Source organism: Natator depressus, chromosome 5 (genome assembly GCF_965152275.1).
Source record: "Natator depressus isolate rNatDep1 chromosome 5, rNatDep2.hap1, whole genome shotgun sequence".
NCBI classification, from domain to species: Eukaryota; Metazoa; Chordata; order Testudines; family Cheloniidae; genus Natator; species Natator depressus.
The window spans coordinates 99,491,860-99,512,882 of record NC_134238.1 but is presented as its reverse complement, the minus strand read 5'-3'; the positions used below and the strand labels follow the sequence as shown (position 1 = coordinate 99,512,882).

At 41.4% G+C, this 21,023-nt stretch overlaps 1 protein-coding gene and 1 long non-coding RNA gene across 4 annotated transcripts in view; one reads left to right on the top strand and one right to left on the bottom strand.

Moving 5' to 3' along the window:
* Positions 1-1,399, bottom strand: part of SMARCA2 (SWI/SNF related BAF chromatin remodeling complex subunit ATPase 2) — a 188,022-nt gene extending 186,623 nt beyond the window's left edge. For all 3 annotated transcript variants that reach the window (XM_074953295.1, XM_074953297.1, XM_074953298.1), the window contains exon 1: positions 1,263-1,399. The gene's annotated coding sequence lies outside the window, so the exon portion shown is untranslated. The remainder of the gene's footprint in view (positions 1-1,262) is intronic.
* Positions 875-21,023, top strand: part of LOC141987700 (uncharacterized) — an 87,454-nt gene continuing 67,305 nt past the window's right edge. Inside the window, exons 1-2 of the long non-coding RNA XR_012639605.1 lie at positions 875-986; positions 10,106-10,208. This is a non-coding gene — a long non-coding RNA (uncharacterized LOC141987700). The remainder of the gene's footprint in view (positions 987-10,105; positions 10,209-21,023) is intronic.

Genomic DNA, 21,023 nt, shown 5'->3' with positions numbered 1-21,023 from the left:
CCACTCTCTGCTTCCTAGGCTGCTGCAAGGAGGGGGGCGGGGGGGCTGCAGGAGAAGGGGGGGGAGAGAGAAGCTATTTTAGGAAGTGAATCGCGACACCTTTCAGCAGAAGAGGAGCGACTGACTAAAGCGTTGATGTTTTGTTTCTAATGGCATAGAGACCCCGTGACTAAACTATAAGGCAACAGGACCTGCAGCCGCAGCTCGTGAAGTCCCGGCCCCAATCTTCTTTTCCACCCGCCCTCCCGGGTGTGTGTGTGGGTAATGTTTGTGACAGTCAGACAGGGAGATTATCCGGATCATGGCCTCCTTGGCTTTGCTGGCTAACGCTGCTACTCTAACAAGCATCCCCCACCCCCAAATCTTTTTCCTCCTCCACCCCACCCTCCGCCACGTCTATTTAAATATTTGCATTAAAAGAAAAGGACCCCCCCCCGGCAACAAAGCCCCTGCAAAACACCTACAAACTGCAACGCTTGCCCTCTCCTTCCCCAGGGCAGGACACAGTGAACTTCAACATGCACCCCTCAGCTGCAGCCGCCCTCGCCACATGCACCAAATCTAACCCTCCTGCCGCTGCCGGATCGGGGAAGGGGGAAATCTCCCTTCCCCCACCCCCTCTTTATAGCCACCAAAACACAGCCAGAGCAGTCAATGGGAAATGGGGAGAGGAAGAGAAGACCAGCCTAGCCTACCGACCCCATCGCAGCCACTGAGCTGCTCCGGAGGGGGGGGGGGGGGCTATTGCTTCTTGGGATCTATTTCTGTCTCTGCTGCTGCCTGCCCGGAGCCTTTTTAAACGCTCGCTTCAGCAGCACCACCAAAGGTTGCGAGAGCAGCTGATTACTGTTATTTATTGCTGGCTCGGTTCTCCAGTCGCCTCCTCTAAAATGCAATAGATTGCAAGCAACGTCCCCTGTCCCCTCCTCTGCCAGGCTCCCTCTCGGTGCAGCTGACTCCGAAGTCAGGAGCCGGGCTTACGAAAGGTTTTAATGATTATTTCCGAATTATTTTGATCCAAAACTTTCTTCTCTCCTCTGGTGGAAATGGGGGGGGTCGTGAATGGTCCCTGGGGGCGGTAGCGATGTTTTTTTTTTTTAAGGGGGGGGCGGAAGGTGGCTAGGTGCGTGCGTGTCATCAAATAATAACTCATTCTTTCCCAAGGAGCCTGACCAATGGTGCAGGTTCCGAGTGCGTTAGCAGGAGGCGGCGGGGGTGCAAGGGAGAAAGGGGGTCAGAGGGGAGTTATAAGTTATATTTACCTTGCTCCAGAAACGTGGCGCGCTGGAGGTCTCCCCTCTTCCTCTCTGAGTGACCCAGAGTACAGCACCGGAGAGAGAGGGACTAGATTATGAATATGACTTCATTGATGACAGCCATTCCCTCCTCTTCCTAAACTCCTGCCCCCTGACTCCTCCCCCTGCTTCCCCCAGCCCTGCACCACGGCTCAGGAAGAGGCGCTGCTACTGGCTCCGCTCGGAGCGAGCTCCCGCCTCCCGGCAGAAAGGCCGATCGCATTGGTGGCTGGGGCCTGTCACTCAGCCTGCTGCCAGAGGCGGAGGAGATGTACAAGAATGTGGGGAGAGAGAGCGAGAACGATGCGTGTGTGTGTCTATAAATGTGCATGCTACAGCCCCCCTGTGTTTGTGCCTGTTTCAATAAGGGGTGCAGGGGCAGGCCGGGTTTCCTGCACCGTTCCCCTTCGCTTGGTCTGTTGGCATCTGTTTGGGTTGGAGCAGAAAAGACTGACGGGCTCCAGTGTGAGAGACAGGGACTGTGTAGTAGGAATCGTGATGATAGTAGTTTGGGGGTAGGTGAAGAAGGTGCTGGAATTTAACTGTGCCTGTGCCTGCCAGTGCACGCCTGCAGAGAGAGAGGGGGAGGTGAGGGTTGGGAGGAGAGATCTGAAGGCTATTTGTTGTACCTGGTGTTTGTTTGTTTTAAAGGGCACCGCCAGGCATTGTCATGCATGCTGAAACTTTTTATTCCCTTCCTAATCTGTGATCATAGACCTTCCTTTTGTGAAAAGGGTAAGGCTGCAGAGAACATTCCAGCTAAATCTGTCTGTCAATCAGTTGGGCTTTCAACTTCCAAATGCCTGTTAATGAAGATGTAGCACCAGCCGTGATATACTATTCTTTACTAAATATTCCTTCAAGATGACATGGGGGTTGTTTTGTCATTGGTCTGGAAAAAGCTATTAAACTGTTCATCAGATGTAATCTGCATGTAAAAAGGCTGCAACTGTGCTAGGAGGGAAGTTGGGGGTGGATCTGGTTTTTAGAGATAGGAAGAGTAAATTGTGTAGTTCTGTTAACTCCCCTCTCTCTGTCTGCTTTTCACCCTTAAAACTTGCAATACTTGCTCCCTTACATGCTGGTGAGATAACTTAATTATGTAGGTGGTATTTCCCCTTCCCCACACTTACCTGGTCCGCAGTCTAATGCAAACCTACAAATCTATCACAATATTTCTAGAGAAAATATCTGTTTTTATGCAGTGTTAGTAGTGAATACATGAAAAGGTTGTTTGTTTGTTAAATTGTTGGGCCTATTATTATAAACCCTGACTAATGTGGATGCTTGACCCTTAAAATTAAAGCAATTTGATGATAGTAAAAGTATGATGTATTCCTTATTTTGTAATATAATAGTCTGAATTAGGCATTCCAAGTGCAGTTCAACTGTTTGGTTGGGGACTTTATTTTCTGCCCTGAAGTAAAATCTTATATTAAAAGAAATTTCACAATTAAAATTACTGACTATATAATTGAGCAATGGTGTTTGAAATGCAGGACCTTTATTGGTCTTAGTGACCAGCTGTAGTAGTTAAGAACCTGAAACAATGGGACTGTACCACGTGCTCCATATGGATTAAGTGACAGGTATTGTTTACATGGGTGGACTTTTGCTGGTAGTATTCAGATCAGTACTGGCCTGCCTGATTATAATGCTGGGTATACAATGCTAATTATCGCTGATTCTGTGGTTTTTTCCAAGATCTTATTACTTGATCATTAACTTCAGCTCCTTAGCTATTCATGAGTATCAAAATGATAAAAGATAACTGCACCAAAGAGAATCAGTATTAAGCCTCAAATAGCCAATACAAAAGTTGTTCCTCAGAAGAGGAAGCTGGTATTGTCATAAGCTTCAACATTGCCTATACAGAAAAGACTTACTTGGGAACAAAATTAGTGAAATGGTAGTGCACAATGCAAATGTGAAGCTGTAAGTAGGTAGGAGAAAAGCAAGGATAAAATATTCAATAAATGTACATGTTAACTTTATTTTAATCTAATTAAAATGGGACATCAAAGTCTTTGCTTTGTGTCTCTGACCATGATTTACAATCCAGCATTTTAGAGATAACAAAATTAACACCCTTGTGAGGAGGAGAGCACCACAAATGCAGTGGACTGGTGTTTTGCACATCCCTCACCCCCATTATACAGCCCCCTCTTTTGTTCAGGGCAAATGTGCAGGCCTTCTGCCCTTTATCTCTGCAGAGGAGAAAACAAGTCTTGCCTGGGGGGAAGCTCACATACAAGACAGCTCACCTGCATTGGCCTTGAACTCAGGAGAAATCAAAACAAATGGTCATTCCTTTCAGTAAAAAAGACACAAAGAGGGCAAATAATATGAAATTAATCTTCCAGGCACAATAAAATGTTCAACTGATGTTAGGGGTAAATGCACTGATTACTTTTGTTTGTGAGAATTCATACAGCAGCAGATTTTATTTGAGACTATGGGGACTCCCGTAAGTTGGATGGATACCTGATACCATACTAACATGGGGAGAATTAAAAGAATTCTTCTGCCGATTCGGCCTCAAAGAATTCTTTCACAACAGTGATGACACCACTCACAATTACCATGTCTCCACCAATAGTCATAAGAGAAAAGAGTCATCTGACTGGACACCCCACAGGACACAAAACTACACTTGCGATCCTTACATTGGTTGCCCCAAGAAAAAAATTGACTGTGAAATCCTTAACGAACATCACATCCACAACAACCTCTCCACTGGTGAGAAGATAGCTATACAGTGCCTGAAATCCAACCAACAGACAGTGATCAAACCAGCGGACAGGGGGGCGCCATCACAGTCCTTAACCACGATGTCTACATTACGAGGCCAACTGACAATTCTCTGACACCATCTACTATAAAGAACTCAAACAAGACCCCACACCACAATTTATCCAGAAATTTAAGAATATCATCAAATACTCCCACAACCAAGTCCAAGAGAAACTACACCCTCATCCTCCATGAACCCACCCTATGATGCCAGGGACCTTCTACATGCTTCCCAAAATATACAAACACAGTAACCCAGGCAAAGCCATCATATCTAGTCATGGTACTCTTACCAAGGGAATGTAAGGAGTCATAGAAACCATCCTCAGACCACTCACCAAACAAAGGGCCAGCTTTCTCCAGGACACTACCAACTTCCTCCAGAAACTGCAACATTAAAAACCTCCTTCAAAACACTATGCTTGCCACCATGGATGTCATCTCCCTAAATACCATCATCCCTCACAATGTCTGCATCGCTGCTTGCCTCAAATATTTACAAGATAATGGACAACGCACAGACATCCATCCCAAACACATTGCCAAGCTTGTCTATTTTGTCCTCACCCGTAACAGTTTTACATTCAACAACAAACACTTTGTCCAAACCATGGGAGCAGCTATGAGTATGAGGATGACTCCCTAAGATGCCAACCTCTTTATGGCCACCTTGAAGAAGAATGTAATACATCATTAAACAAATGATATACCCAAGATACATCAATGATATTTTCATCCTCTGGAAAGATGACTTAAACGCCTTCACAGATTTCCATGACAACTTCAACAACCACCATCCATCCATTAAACTTTCTCTAGAACATTCCCACACAAGCATCAACTTAGTGGACACCACGATCAACTTCAACAATGGAACTCTACAGACAACTTTATACAAAAAGCCTACAGATCACCACACCTACCTACACAGATCCAGTAACCACTCCAAACACACCAAGACATTGGTTATCAACAGCCAGGCACTCTGATATCATGGAATATGCTCCAAAGAGAAAGGCTGGGATCTATACCTTAACACAATTAAAACCACCTTCACCAAACAAGGACACTCCACCTGACAAATAGGTGGCATCTTGGAATGGGCCATCTACACACCCCGAGAGAACCTGCTTCAATACAGAAATAAACCCCCCTCAACCGCTGACCACTAGTTGTTACCTGCCACCCTCCACTGGAACCCATACGGGCTATCACCAGAAATTACAACCCATATATGACGGGGACCACCTCCTGAAAGAAATCTTTCCTGAACCTTCAAACAACCCCCCAACCTATCCAAGTTCATCATCAGAAGCAAACTCCGCACAGACTAGGACCCAACAACTCAAAGCAGCACCAGACCCTGCCAGAACAACAGATGCAAAACCTGTAGACATATTTCCACTGCTGTGATCAGCACCTCCCCCGCGCAACACACCTTTCAAGATCCATGAGTCCTACATATGCCTGTCACAGCATGTGCTGAATCTCATCCGGTATGGATGGCCCAGTAACAACCATGTATGTGAAACAAGACAATCACTACATTCTCAAATGAACTCAAACAGAAAAATAAGACAAAAACACCACATCACCTGTGGGTGAACACTTTTAACAAAGCGATCACTCTATATCTGACCTCTCCGTCCTCATCCTCAAAGGAAACCTTCACAAAACCTTCAAAAGATGAGCCTGGGAGCTCAAATTCATAACTGTGCTAGACACTAAAAATCATGGACTAACTAGAGACACTGGATTTATGGCTTATTACAACAATAACCAACTAACTTCCCCCTGCAGCCCCAATTTCTCCTCCCCCCCACCACCAGCACTCGATCCACCCCAGGACTAGAGAGGTGTTAACAGGCCACTTCACCTTGAATGGTCCCTTGAAATACATGTTAACTACTTACGCTAAACAATCTGTTCCATCTTGTATTTAGTTGAGACACTCTGAGTACATTTCCCACACCTGACGAAGAGCTCTGTGTAACTCAGAAGCTCGTCTCTCATCTACAGAAGATGGTCCAATTTCAACATCGCCAATGGCAATCTGTCAGTTGGGAAAGAAAGTCCCTGCTTGTAGCTTTCTGAACAGTCCTGAGTTTTTAAAGATACAAGCGTCAGGCACCTTCCCTGACCAGGCAACATTAACATCAGTGAAGCATCCCCGGTGACCCACCAATGTTTGCACAACCAGATAGAGAAGTAGCCATTTCTGTTGATAGACTCTGGGGCAAGGTGGTCTTGTGTCAAAATAGGTGCATGCATGGCATCTATTGCTCCACTGCAGTTTGGGATCCCCATTTCTGCAAATCAATCCACTATGTCCTGCATATGACCGAGAGTCACAGTCCTGTGTAGCAGGAGATGATTACCCTGCATACTTGCATGACAACAGTGGATTTTTCAACTCCAAAATTATTTCCCACTGACCAATAGCAATCCAGCATTGCAAGTTTCCACAGTGTGATTGCCACTTGCTTCTCACTGTCAGTACTGCTCTCACTCTGGCGTCCCTGTGCTGGAGGGCTGGGGAAGCTTAGCACACAGATCCAGGAATGTGGCCTTTCACATCCAAAAGATCTGTAGCCACTGTTCATCGTCCCAAACCTGCTTTACGATGCAATCCCACCAGTCAGTGTTTGTTTCTTGGGCCCAGAAGTGGCATTCCACCATCTGCAACTGCTTAATGAATGTCAGTGACAACGCTGAATTGGTTTTTGCTATGTCCTACAGCAATCTGTCCGCCACAAAATAATCATGTCCCGCACTACTGCGGTTCTTTCTGCAGCTCTGCAAATGTGTCCTGTGCTTGCTACGCTCAATAGTGCAGAGCTGTGCAGGTTCCATGAGTCTGTCAGAGATGGCAGACAGCAAGGCAGGCTGTGTAGATTCATGGGATTTTTTAAAAAGGTATGAAAATTATGGGACATGGATGACATTATGAGATGGAGAAAGTTGCATGATGGGAACTTGACCCCTTGCTCCTCGTCAAACCTGTGTGATTTTTTCTGCCCCACCATGCATTGCCAAAACTTACCAAAAGACAGTGCACTAGACAGTTGCACGCTGGGATACCTACCCATGGTGCACTGCACTGTATATTGACACAAAAACTGCTGGTGAGTATGTGCAACACCAACGCAAGGAGCCAAGCGTGCATATGCACAAATGATATACTAACTGCAGTGGCTTTATGCTGATGTAACTTGTGGCGGCTAACGTTTGTATTGTTGACGTGGCCTAACACTGTGCTCCCTGTGAATAAGAAGGAACAAGCAAAACTGAGGGCTGGTCTACACACAACCTGGCACCAAAATACGTAAATCTGTTTTAATTCACACTTTTTGTCATTTTCTTGCAAGTCTGTGTATGGATACTCTTATTTCTGATTAAAAATAACTGAAAGAACAAAAGGCATGAATTAAAATTGACTTAGTTATTTCAGTGTAAGTTTGTGTGTAGGCAAACCCCAATCAGGAGAGCTTAAAATTTGGCCTATGGAAATGGAGGAGAGTTCTGATTGTAGATTGCTGTCTTAAAGGCTGAAGTTTATAATCACTGAGGTAAAAAAGCCATGAAAAATTTACGACACAGTCAACTTCAGAGGTACTGTCTGCCTACAACTTCCTTTTCATGCCCTGTAAATTGCTTACAAGTAACATTTTTTTTTTCAAGTAGAACATCAGTTATAGAGGAAAGAGTCTCTCACCCCAAGAGATTATTGTAATGGAAGTGGTAAACCTATTAAAAACAGTGAATTTAGAGCCTCTGTAAACTGGTGCAATGCCATTGACTTTAATGTAGAGATGGTCAGAATTTCTTTTTCCAATGAAAATTTTGACTTCTAGGTTAAAAATAAAAACCTGAAATGTTTTGGCCAAAACCTGAAATAGTTCAATTCCAAAATGCCACTATGGTACCTCATGGGAGTAATAATTTAGGTGCCTCATACTCCCATTCTGCTTTATAGGCTGAGCTTGCTGGTTGAGCAGTATCTCTGGCAATGCATCTTTTGGTGAGGTGAATCAGTGCATCATGGGATTCAGCCATAGTGCATCATAGGAGATGAAGTGAAGTTCCATAGAGGAAAATGAGGACATGAGGCAACCAAACTACAACTTCCATGAGGCACTGAGATGGCATGTCTAATTCATGTTTGGGTTCTGATAAAAAAACTGTTTTTTTTTTTTTCTTGAAAAGCAGCTATTTCTCATAAAATATTTAATTTAGTCAAAAACCTAATTTTCCATTGAAAAATAATTTCAATGGAAAATTTTCAGCCAGCCCCACTCTAACAAAGTTACACATATTTGCATCAGGCTTGAATTTTGCTCTATTGCCAAAATCATCCCTAGTGTAATTCTTTGGCCCAATGATCTGGGAGGAGCATTAATTCATTTTTTGCTGTGAGTTACCAAATGACATTTTGGTGTCCAGCTGGCACCCAGTTATCATTTGTTACATTTTTACTGAGTTCTACTTTTTTCTAATTATAATTAGGTAATTCCACTCTCCCGCTACTCTCCAGACTTAATGAGCAGATCTCAAAAACAGTTAAAGTGCCAGACAGCTATAAGCTAAAATTTAATTCAGAAAACCTCTATCTCGCTGAAACCAATGCATGATAGGAAGAAAAGGTGAAAGCACTTCTTACTAAGTGGGGTAAACACAATTATTCTTCATCTACACTGGCAATTCTTGGGCAATCTCCCACCATTGTTCTAGCACTTATGCAGGCAGCAGTAGGAGTTCTAATGTGTCAGGCCACAAACCTTTCAATCACTGTGTCTTCTAACACCCGCTCGGAGCAGTGTTAGCAGGAACAGCACTAAAAATGCTAGTGCTTGGTTAACACTAGCGCTCCCACTGTTGCTAGCACAATTGGAGCTGCACTGATTGTACTGCAGCAATGGAAGATTTTAAAATTGCCAGTGTACACAGTTTGCACATAGGGCAGAAAAAGGGCATGACTGTTGGATTGGGAGGGAAGAGAAAACAATGAATTCTTATTGTATACCTTCAATGGATATGATGATTAAACATGCACAAGGCAAAGATGAAACCCTGAAGGCCTAGTCTTCCCCTGAGTTAAACCTGAATTCAGTGGGGCCCAACTCTACCAGTGAAGGGAGAATCAGGCCAGTAATGTTTGAATTAAATAAATCAATTTGCAATTCAGAATTATGAAATGAGATGGACTTACTTGCATGAAGTGACTATTGTGGGCTTTGGAAAGGGTGACAGGCAGCTTAAATCTGCATAGATCAAAGTTACACATGAGCTGGCCTCCTGATATGTGGCAATTTTGTGACTGTCCTGCACATCAGGGTGACATTCAAACAAATACACAACATAGAAAAGTTAGATGGATTGCTACACACTGAATGCATAGAATGTGCCATATACTGCACCTTTGTTTTGCATACATTTCACCCTTCTTCCAAACTGCCTTTGGGAGTCATGTGCTATGCATGTTTGCTCATCTAGGTTTAATGGCTGGGTTTTCAGCACTTGCTTTTGTCCTTGCATAGTTTCTTATCTGTATGTGTTTTTCTCCGCATTGTGCCTTCTTCCAGTTTTCAAGTATGAATCCATTTACACAGTCAGATCTGTACCTTCATCAACATTGCCCATGTCAGTGTTACTGATATTACATATTTCTGATGGTAGTTCCCAAAGTAGAACTAGTATTATTTAATAACTAATGTTCAGCTTATTAGCAGTCTAACGCTTGTCATTCACGTAAGAATCTGAGCCCAAAAAGAATATTGTTTCTAGTTCTGAGGCATACAACTACATTTATCCTAGGTGTAAACCTGCTTAAACCAAGAGATTTAAACTAGAAATTGATTTGGCCCATAATATATAACCTTTGACCAGGATGGCTCAGTAATTATTAGATAACACAGGTTTTACAAACAGTGTGTGATGCTGGTCCTCTCAAACAATAATCAGTTGCCAATGCAGAAATGAAATGCATACCTGCTAAGTGTGTATTTTCTCCTATTTAGTCCACAGCACCAAAGGATGGGACATCCTCCCACTGGGAACCTGAAAACAACAACACTACAGGGAGAAAAATTACTGCAGATCCTGCCGACTGGAGAGAAGAGGGTAAGATAAAGATATCTTTGTGTGTATACCTTATCATGTTGGGAGACCATCATATTCTACAACGACAGGCATGCTATAACCTAGATCGATAAGTGGTAAACTACAAAGAAACCTATCAATAGGACAGGGCATTTCTAACCTTCTTCCCAAGAATTTCTTGAGCCAACAGTAGGATTTGTTTACCATCTTCCAACCTCGCCATCTTTTTTCAAAGAGGACAGCACAATAAATCAAAGATAGGCCAGAAATTGTGTTTGGAAGATTTATTGGCACATTCTCTCCAAACCAGCTCAAGAAAAATGTTTTATGTTAAGAGGCAGTTTGCTTACCCCCACATAATAGATTTACATCAGCATTGAACTTTAGAGGAGTTACACTGGTTTAACTATGGGCTAGTCTTCACTGGCAACGTTAAAGCACTGCTGCAGCTTCAATAAAATTTGAATATTACCCTACTTTACCTCATTATGGGTTTTGTGTTGATTGATTAGTGCATGGACTTTTTCTTCTTTTCTATGTAGAATGTCTTGGGGCAAGGACTGGTTCTTCCTCTACTCTCTTGTACGGTGACACGCATACTGATTGTGCTCAATAAATAAAAATATTTGTGAATTGCTACATAAATGCAAGGTATTATAATCTTTAGCAGTTAGCCACTGGAGTGTAAACCATTATTCTGTGTTTGACTCTAAGCATTAAAATGGCGAGGGGAGGACAAGCATTGATCAGATTCTGTGTCTTTACTCAAAGTAAAAGCTATTCAGACTACTAAGGGAAAAGGAGAAGTTTTGAAACTTGTATAGACATTCAGAAGCCTGTACAGACCAGTAGAAGACCAAAATGAGTGGCAGAAACTGGTGGAAAATAGTGGAAACTGAGGATGTAGAAGGAGAAAGAAAGAAAGAAGTTCTGTATTACATGGCACATCTGAGGAATGTTCTTGTGTATTGTTTATTCTAACAAATATATATATAAGGGAAAGGATGGTGTTGTGATGAAGGCATGGAAATGGGAGATGTGGATTCTACTGCCAGCTTTGACACAGACCTCCTGTGAGAAGTTACTAAACTCTTCTCCACCTCAGTAGAACGGGAATGGTATTCCTCTGTGTCACAGCTTTGCTAAGTTGTAAATCTTTCCAGTGTGTAAAGCACATTGTGAGCTTATCATGTTCAAAATATTGGCTCCTGATCCACCTGTTTCATATAGCGGAATATACAAGATGTCCAAATGTAAAAGTCTACAACCTTTTTGCTCCCCATTTTGGTAAATTTCCTATCACAAATATGGAAGACATGAATATGTGACCTAATGCACTTTTTTGGAATATAGCAGAATACTGTCAGAGCAACAGTTTAATACAAAAACTGCTCTTAGTGTTGCAGGCACATGGATTATTACACTTTGTGGAGCTGAAAGAGCAGAATCAGGTCCTTAGTTTGTACAGCCTTGAAATAACTCACTTCTAATTCAAAAAACAACAGAGCAAGATGGAGCTAGAAAACTACAGGTGTTTTAAAATGGTTCTGTTAGAAACTATCGGGATTAAAATGAGTGCTCTGCTAAGAGTGGAAAGGATTTTCTTGCTTTTCCTAGTTTGTGAGAGGTAGATACTGTTAAAAAAACCTCTTACATTTGAGAATGTTACTGATTCCTGGAAATGCCTGACTCTAAGATTCCTGGTTCAGATGGCTTCAGTGAAGATTTTAGTCTGAGTTATGTGTAGAATAGACTGCCAAGGGCAGCAACAAAGAAATGAAGCTATGAATCTATTCAAAAACAGGCCAGAAAACAGGATCTGGGAAATATACATTGTAAGTTTGTTACACAATGCAGTTGTGGTCCTCAAGTTTTTAAAAGATCATTCAAGTATTGGGAGAGAATTTAGAAAAGGGCAACACCATTCCTGTGGGGTATGAAGGGGAGATGACACAGTGTCTTAATTATAACATGCAAATATCTAAGGGGGTGGGGGTGTTATACAAAGACCCTGGAATTAATTTGTTTAGGTTAAAAGATAAGAGCATGACTCATTGCCATGAACTAAAATAGACTAAGAACAGATTGTGGTTAGATATTGGAAAGGGCTGTGTCAACTAGAGATTTAAATATAGTGGTGCCTGCTAACATCAATAAAAATAAGAGAAGGATAGATTTAAAAAAAAACTATTTATTTATTTAGGAAGTATTCATTAACAGGTTTACAAATCCTAGCCATGTAAATATCAGATACAAAACGATAATAATTTCAACAGTGAGCTTTTGTTTAAAGAGACATATAGTAAGATATTCATGAGAACTCTGCATATCAGGATGTTACAATATTGCAGAGTGAGCATCATTACAACACCTATCTATAGTTTCTAGTGATTTTATTAAACCAAGATAAATCTCTGACAACACATTTAACACACCAGGCATGTCTATCAAATGTTAATATTCAAAAAAAATTGGACAGGTGCGCTGTTTTCTTTTTTCCTTCTTTCTTTTTTTCCCAGATGAATGTGCTTCATCTGAGTATTGAATAAACGGTAACCAAATGTCTATGTATCCATTTGTCCTCTATTTTGCTGAATAGGTAATCAGTGCATTAATTTTTCTGTAACAACCTCCCCCCATATTTTTGTAATAATTCCTTAGATAGATGTACTTTTAGAAACATCATTTCTGGATACAGTGTTCAAATGTGCCATGAGGCAGTTCATGGACAGTAATGTGAATTCATTGTTTCATTTACTATTGTATATATACACATATAAATATATATTAACCTCACAGCAAATAATAGCTTAGTGCAAGTTGATAACTTAATTGGTTAATAACGTAGGGAAAGGTTGGTTAATTATTACATCACACAGTACTTTAATATCCTGTGCTACAAAGAGCCATAGGAGACACATTAAATAGCCACTTGCAGCTCAGATAACTTCTTTCTACAACTCTTCCATAACTTGCCTTATATATCTCGTTAAATATAAAGGTCCAGAATTATGTCACCTACATACACTAGTCTTCACTTTAAACATTGACACTGAAATGCTGGTCAAGGTCATGGGTGCTACCGTAGATACAATATGTTACCCTGTCAATTGTTCAGCAAGAAGAAATAGAGCTGATAAATGTCCATCTCTATTGTATCAATGGTCCAGATGCAGAAGTGGAAGTGCTAAACATGTACTGGTTAAACCCGCAAGTTACGTTTTCAAGGGTGTAATTTTAAGTGGGACAAGGTGGAACAGAGCTTGCAAATATAACCCAGGTACAATACAAGTCGTAACCACCAAGGGGAGGGGGGCAGAAAAATGGGATTAGCAGGCTAGAAATTTTGCACGAACCAGTCTGCACAGTGTAGTAAGGAAGCTGATCACAAGCACAGCAGAAAGTGCTTGTGACAGGCAGGGAGATAAACTCAGAGGAATCAAGACAGAAAGAGAAAAGAGAATCCTGACAACTGCTGACGTCACTACCAGCAGGAACCCCAAAGAGAATCACACAGAGCAACACAGACACATGGGATAGATACTATATAGAAGAGAGGGCATCAAATATGTTGTTGCCATTGAAAATACATTATATAACTGAATCATTTTCATGTTAAATACACAGACTCCATTGGAAAAGATATATTAATCATGGGACAAACCCTGAGTTCTTCACTCTGGCCCTCATCCTGCAAGCTTATCTGCACGGCAGACCCTCACATACATAGCTCCAGTGAATTCAATGTGGTGGGGAGGAGTCTGCTCACATGTATCAGTTTCCTGGTTCCGTCTGTACTGCACTCAGCCCTTAAATCATGCAAGCCCCCACTTAGGCCAATGGCCTGGTTTGTACTTGCTCAGAGCCGGGGGAAGACAGGTCTAAAAGAGGCAGATACCCCAACAGTATACACAGATACATTTTCACCACTACTGTATTTTCTGCTGTTTACTGCTAGAAGCAGCTGCGGTGCAGAGCTGGGTAGGTACCACATACATCTTTTTCCTCTCCGCCCCAGAGTCTAGCAAACCTGTGGGAAAAGGTAGTAATGGAGCCATACTGAGTGAGAAAGAATGGCACTGTAGATTGTTCCCCACTCAACACACCTCAGGTACCCACAATTTCTCTCTCCTTTGCCTGAAGTCCCACCACCACTTTGATCTTTCCTCAAACATACAGTTAGTGTCATTTAGTGTGTCTGTTTGGTTTGGTGCCACCACTTAGGTCTGCTGGCTGAGGTCTCTTGCTCCAGGCAAGGAGAGCTGGACCTGCAGGTGACCTGCCTGATGTTCCATGACCTGGGCTCAGGATATCTAAAAGTTTGACTAAAGCTCTGGGTTGAAGACTATGGTCAACAATTTGACTCCTCTGGCACAATGAAAGTTTCTACAGCAAGAATAGCACTCATCAGTAGACAAGACAGAAGTTTTCTGAGGGGTGGTCTGAGACAGTGAAATGAATTCCCACAGGAATGAAGGACAATCATAAACTTCATCACCTTCTTCTTCAAGTGGAAGGTGCATTTTATTGGATCTTGCCTTCTATAACATAAATGCATAATACGTATATTTTAAAAAACAACTGTCCTCCCTCCAAAAAAAAATCCTCAACCAAACCAAACAAAACATCCAAACAAAAATAGCGTACCAAAACAAGCCACTCCACTGCACACAATTTTCCCTGTAATGAAAGGATGAGAGAACAAACAACATATGACAGATGTTAGTCATGTTGCTTAATGCACTACTGGAAGGTGCTCAGATACTAGTTATGAGCACAGTCCAAGAACCTATATAGGATACAACAGAATCTGGCCTAGGTGCCATGAGAAGTAAGAATAGTTCTGCATTTCGGTTCAGGTCCTAGCGCTGGCCTTCTTTCACACATTTCTAGGACTAATGTGGCCAGGTTGACACAAGAAGGTGAAATTTGCCACTTCCATTAAAGGTAAATGTAGTCCCTAAGTGTTTCTATGTGTATATAGTATGTGAAGAATAATCATTTGTATTTACAAAGTGCCATTCAACCAAGGCACTCAAAGTGCTTTATATAATTAATTAAACCCACAAATCACTGTGAGGTTGATGGGTATTATCCCAATTTTAAAGGCACAGAGAGGTTAAGGAACGTGTTAAGGAAACAGGTATAGAACCCAGAAGTCCATTCTAAATCCTGTGTTCTAACCACTAGAGACACCAGATCTTTGTTGATATTTTCCTGGCAAATGTCTTCTTGGCAACTGTCATAATTGCATGAAATGTGTTGCTATTGGGGGAGGGTGTTTTTATGCCAGATGGGAGTGTTCCACAATATAGCCACTTTGAACAAATGAAGTAACAGAAATTATGACATGTATGTTTTACATATTGATTTTCCTCACTTCCACTGTTCAGGGTAGAGTTAGCAAAAACTTTCTGCACCTGTTAAAAGGGATATCTTCAAGACATTTAATCGATAGATCAAAGCTGTTTCCCATTGTTAAGAATGAATTTGTGTTTTTAAATTCTGTTGATGTCACTCATCTATTTCCATTTTAGTAAGGTATTCTTCTGTTTCAAACCTCCCAGGACTGAATAATGAAAATAAATTAGTTCTGTTTTTAAGCTATCCTGCAAACACCTTGTTGAATAACTTCACACATGTATGTTAAGTGTTTGATGATGGCCTTTAGATTCCAAATATGAACAATAATATTATGAATGTTATTCAGATCAGTAGGTACATAACAGCTTTGTTTATGGATAGAACCTATATCAAGACTGGTTTATAAGTAACTGAAGGAGGAAGCTCATTTTTACAACTAAAATACTGTACAACCAACTACTTTAAAGGTATGTCGAACTAAGAGACAATTTCCTTTTAAATCACATGGAAATTGTTACGCACCTTCCAGCTGCATTAATTTTTACATTAAAAAGTTCCAATAGGCCCACCTCCAAACTAGCTATGGCTGCAGTGTCAGTTTGTGCCCATTTGGCATGGCAGCTGAATTGCTGATCAGAGAAATCTGACTATTTGTCCTGTTCCATGAAAGTCAATTTTAGTTTTCAATCTGTACCTTTGACTATCACTCATGATCCACTGCCTTCAGTCAATCACAACTGCTCTTGACATAATATAAGCCTAAAAACAAGAGACCAAATAATGGCTGAGTCACCTCTGTTGTGAGCAGCAAATCACTTTTTTGCTGATTGGCCACCTGCTTTAGGTTCAGATTATGTCATACCAGGAGCTGCTCCAGCTGGCCAGACATTGGGGAATATGAGCTGTAGTCAAGGATACCTGCAAAGCATTGGGAGCTGCAATGAATAGAGTTTTAAGAGAGAGAGACAGAAAAAGACAAATCATGAAGAAGAGGAGAGAAAAAAATAGAGGCACAGCGCTAGTTTCTGATCTCAGTGACACTGGTGTCACAGATCAGAATCTGGCCCAAGGATTGCTGATGAAAGGAGATCAGAAGAGAAGGTGAGAGACAAGTAGAGGTGACAGAGAGGGGAAGAGAAAGAGATAATTAATCATGTCTCAAATGCAGTCTTAATTACTGCTCTGCTATAACACTTTTAATGCCTCTTACTCACCCAAGAATGCAAAATTAATAAAATCCTTCAAACAAAGGACTAGCATTTCTGGAATAGCCACTGTTTTAGTGCTTTTCTGTAGTGACACACTCAAGGTGCAGGTCCACCGAAAGAGTAGCCGGCATAAGTCTAATGCAGAACGGGAGAAAATTTGTCTCTCCTTGCCCTTGGCGTGAAATTTTACAATTGTGGAGTTCCTCTACTCAATCTCTAAAGATTTTCAAGGTTGCTTAACCTAATGTCCAGTAGACATGGATAATTTCTGCAAAACATTACTGCAAAACATTCGTACACCTTTTTCATCTTATTCATTTCAAACATATGTGTGTTCCTTATGAGGCAAGGTTTTCTGCAAATATTCATGCATTTGAGCTCTAGTGGCAGGAAATTTTAGGAAACAAAGTCTATGGTTGCATGTGTGAGTATTCATGGAACCCACATTTTTAATTCACCAGTATTTTCACTGCTTGTGCTCCATCCAGACATGGTGAATAACAAATACATTTGACGAAATCTGAATCTGCTTGTGGATATCCTGTGAACCAAAATAGTAGTTAAATGTGTTGAGTTATTTGTTGCAAATTATTCACCCAGATTGGCTGTATACCACATTCTTCTGTTACATGAACGTTTATTCCCAATGAGTTTATTCAGCTGTAGGCCGTCTATCGAAGTGGCTGGAAGATGCAAACTCCAATTTACATTGTAAGGGTTAAACCAATGGCCAACTTTGTGTCTGTGGACACAGTTAAAGGAAAACTGAAGGTCAATGTAATATTCTAGTCACTATATTGAATTTGGAAGGCCATGGTTCTCTAAAATGGGGCCTAAAGTTTGTCTCTGAAATCCTTATTTAGGTATGTGAATAAGTGGCCTGATTTTCAAAAGTGCTGGAAATCCCAGAATATTCCATTGAAATCAGTGAAAATCAGACCTCTTATCTCATTTCAGTAATTTCGGTGCATGAGGACCTGATTCTGAAAACACTTATGCATGTAACTGTATCTATTGCTTATATTAGAGTAACACCTAGAGACCTCAGCCCATTGGTCTAGGCACTGTACAAATACATAGTAAGAGATTGACCAAAGGGCACAAAATAAACAAATTGGAACAGCTGATTTCTTTTTCTAATAATTTCTGACTTGACAATCTTAGATGTTACTGAAACCATAATAGGTACAACCTTTTCAAACAGAAGTCCTTTTTCTTATTAAGTGTCTTTTTAGCTCACCTTTTGTTTTTTTTTTTTAATTATGGAACTTGCATTTAAAAGAAGTTTGGAATATCCTGATTTCCAGTGGTTACTGATGGGATTTGGACTTTCTTAGTCCTAGTCTGCCTCTTCAGACTGAGTTTCCAGGTGGGAAGCACTTTACTAAGGCCCCAGTCCTGCGAAGACTTGAGCATGTGCTTAACTTTGTGCGCTGAGTAGTCCTATTGACTTCAGTATGATTACTTGCAGTGTGTAAAGTTAAACACATGCATAATACTCTACTTTGCAGGATTGGAATCTAAATGAAGCAATTCCACACTTAGAAAAACAGGAACTCCAATGGCTAATTATTTGAACATACAAATAATATATGTGTGAATATAGGGCCCAATTCAACTCCTATTGAAGGGTCTGATTCTGTTCTCACACTAGTATAAATTAGGAATAACTGCATTGAAGTCAATGGAGTTATACAGGTGCAAAAACTGGTGTAAGCGAGAAGAGAACGGGCCTTTTCATTGATTTGGGGCCTTCCACTGACTTTGGTAGGAGTTGGATCAGGCCCAAATCATTTAGTAAATATTTATCTAGGTACCATATTGTACCTTTAGTATTGTAACTGATCATTGCTGTTTTCCTTTGTGTATTCAAGTTGTGCAAAGAGAGTTGTCCAGCTTTACAGACACAAGATAAGCCCTCTAGCCATTCTGTTGCCTGAAATTGTAAAGTTCACTTTTCTAATTTGGAACTATGTACTTTTCATATTTCTACTGAAAGACCAGGGTCCCCAAGGAATCCTGAGAAAAAAATGTTTTATTATTGTGTGTTTAAAATATTTTTTAAATGTTAGTGTGACTCTTTTGAGCCAGGTTTTATAAAAATTGATTGCTTTTTTGTGTTGGTTTGTTTGCTTCTGATTTAATTGTGCTTACCTTATCACAGATAGTGCTGTTTCCCTTTTAAAAAGATAAAACACTGAGGCAGAGTTCTGCTGTACGTGTCACATGAATTGTTTATACAGAAACTTGTCCAGGTATTACCCTTAGGTGTAGAAGTTTGCACTAAGGTATCAATATTAGCACCAACTTACCATACATATTGCTAGTCAGCTTCCTAATAATCTCCATTACAGAAGGCTGTTCTTGCAATGAGTGTCACTATGGGCTCTATTCTGCTCCTATTGACGTTAACAGCATTTTTTAATTCACTTACATGGGAATAGCATCAAACCCAGTATCTGATCATGAGAGGTGCCGATCACTTTCAAGCCCCATTACGTCACTGGGAGTTTGCCGGCCCTCACTTAGGCAAAAGTCCCATTCAATGCAAGTGTGGTTTTGTTTTTAACAGACAAATGCGTGCATTATTTGGGCACTATGCAGAACACCCCTCCCCCCCATCCCCTCTCTATATTTTGAAAAGTGTATCATCAGAAGTACATACCTCAGCAAGTTCTGAGTTGGAAATGAAGCCCATTTAGCATCACTTCAGTCCAACACACCCCTCTTAAATCAATTTCAGAGATAAGCAGCAGGAACAAAGCTGATTATACAGTTTCACCTGTAAAATGCTGGTGTTTTCTAGGTTGTCAGCCATATGAATGCCTAAGAGGATGCATATCAACGATATATGTCCATAGTTTCCAAATGGTTACATTCGCTGACAAATACTCTGGTAAATCCACCTATGTCTCTGATTAAGCATTCTTTGATATGCTGCTCCAGTGTGAAGATCCTATGATACACAGATTGCAGCCGGTGATCATGATGCTATATAAAGAGCTCTTAGGATATGTGATGAAACCTTCTGTCATTACTGAGATCAGAAAAAATCCTGCCACTGATGTAACAGCAGCAGATTTTCTCAAGTATTATGCAGATTTGTTTATTATGCATACGTTATATAATCCAGTGCAGATTAATTTGCTGCTTCTCAAACAGAACCTGAAAGTTACCATACTATATGCTGAGGTAAGAGGATTGTATCAGAAGAACCTTGAGGACATGAACCAGAAATTCCTCCTTAAAGATCCTCTGCTCAAGACTTTGGTTGTGTTTGACCTGCTACAAAGAATGGAATTTAGCATCTCCAGGACAGAAACTCCCCTGGAGAAAGTGCCTAATATCCTGAAGAACAGACTGATGAAGTGTTCATATTATGCCACTTCCACTGATCTGTCTACTAGAACGTGCATTCTCTCTCTCTCTCTGAAAAATGAAAATGGATACATTCTTACACCAAGCTTCCTATCTGGCAGAGCCAGTCACTGAGCAACCACAATTCAGACTGCTGCCACAGGTAGAAAGATATGCTTTACTTCTCCCACATAATATTGCTTTCTATGAAAGCATATTCAACATAGTCAGAAAGTGCCACATGAAGTCCACAGTTCCATGGGGGAGAGGGTGGAGAGGCATATTGTCTCCAGTGTCTCCAGGCATGTTGTCTCCAGTTGTCTCCAGTGCTTATGTAGATCAACCCCCTACTGCAATAGCAGAAAAACTCAGGGCACGTCCAGACTGGCAAAGTTACAGCGCTGGCAGTTACAGCGCCACTCAGAGAGTGTAGAAAGGAAACCGCTGTTGTGTGATCACACTGACAGCTGCCTGGGCAATAGTGTGTTCAAACTTGTGGCACTTGGAGCGGTATTCGGAGCGGTGCACTCTGGCCAGCTATCCCACAGAGCACCTCTTTCTCTTTTGCCGCTAAGACTTGTGGGAACGCGGGGGAGAGGGGATCGCGGGGCATCCTGGGTCCTGTCCCAATGCCCCATGATGCACTGCTTCGCATCCCAGCAATCCCCGTGCTTCCGTCGACATTTGGCGCCATCTTTCAAATGTTTGTGTACTACAAGCCCTGCCTCTTCGGGCTGCAGGAATGGATCCTGAACTGCTGAGCAGTATGCTGCTCGCTCTGACCAACACGCCACAAGTGGCAGTGGAGTTATTCCTTACATAGGTGGCGAGTTATATGGGCCCATGGTGCCCATGCTCCATCAATATTCATGAAGGTGGGCCCAGCTCCACCAATGTTTGCGCCATG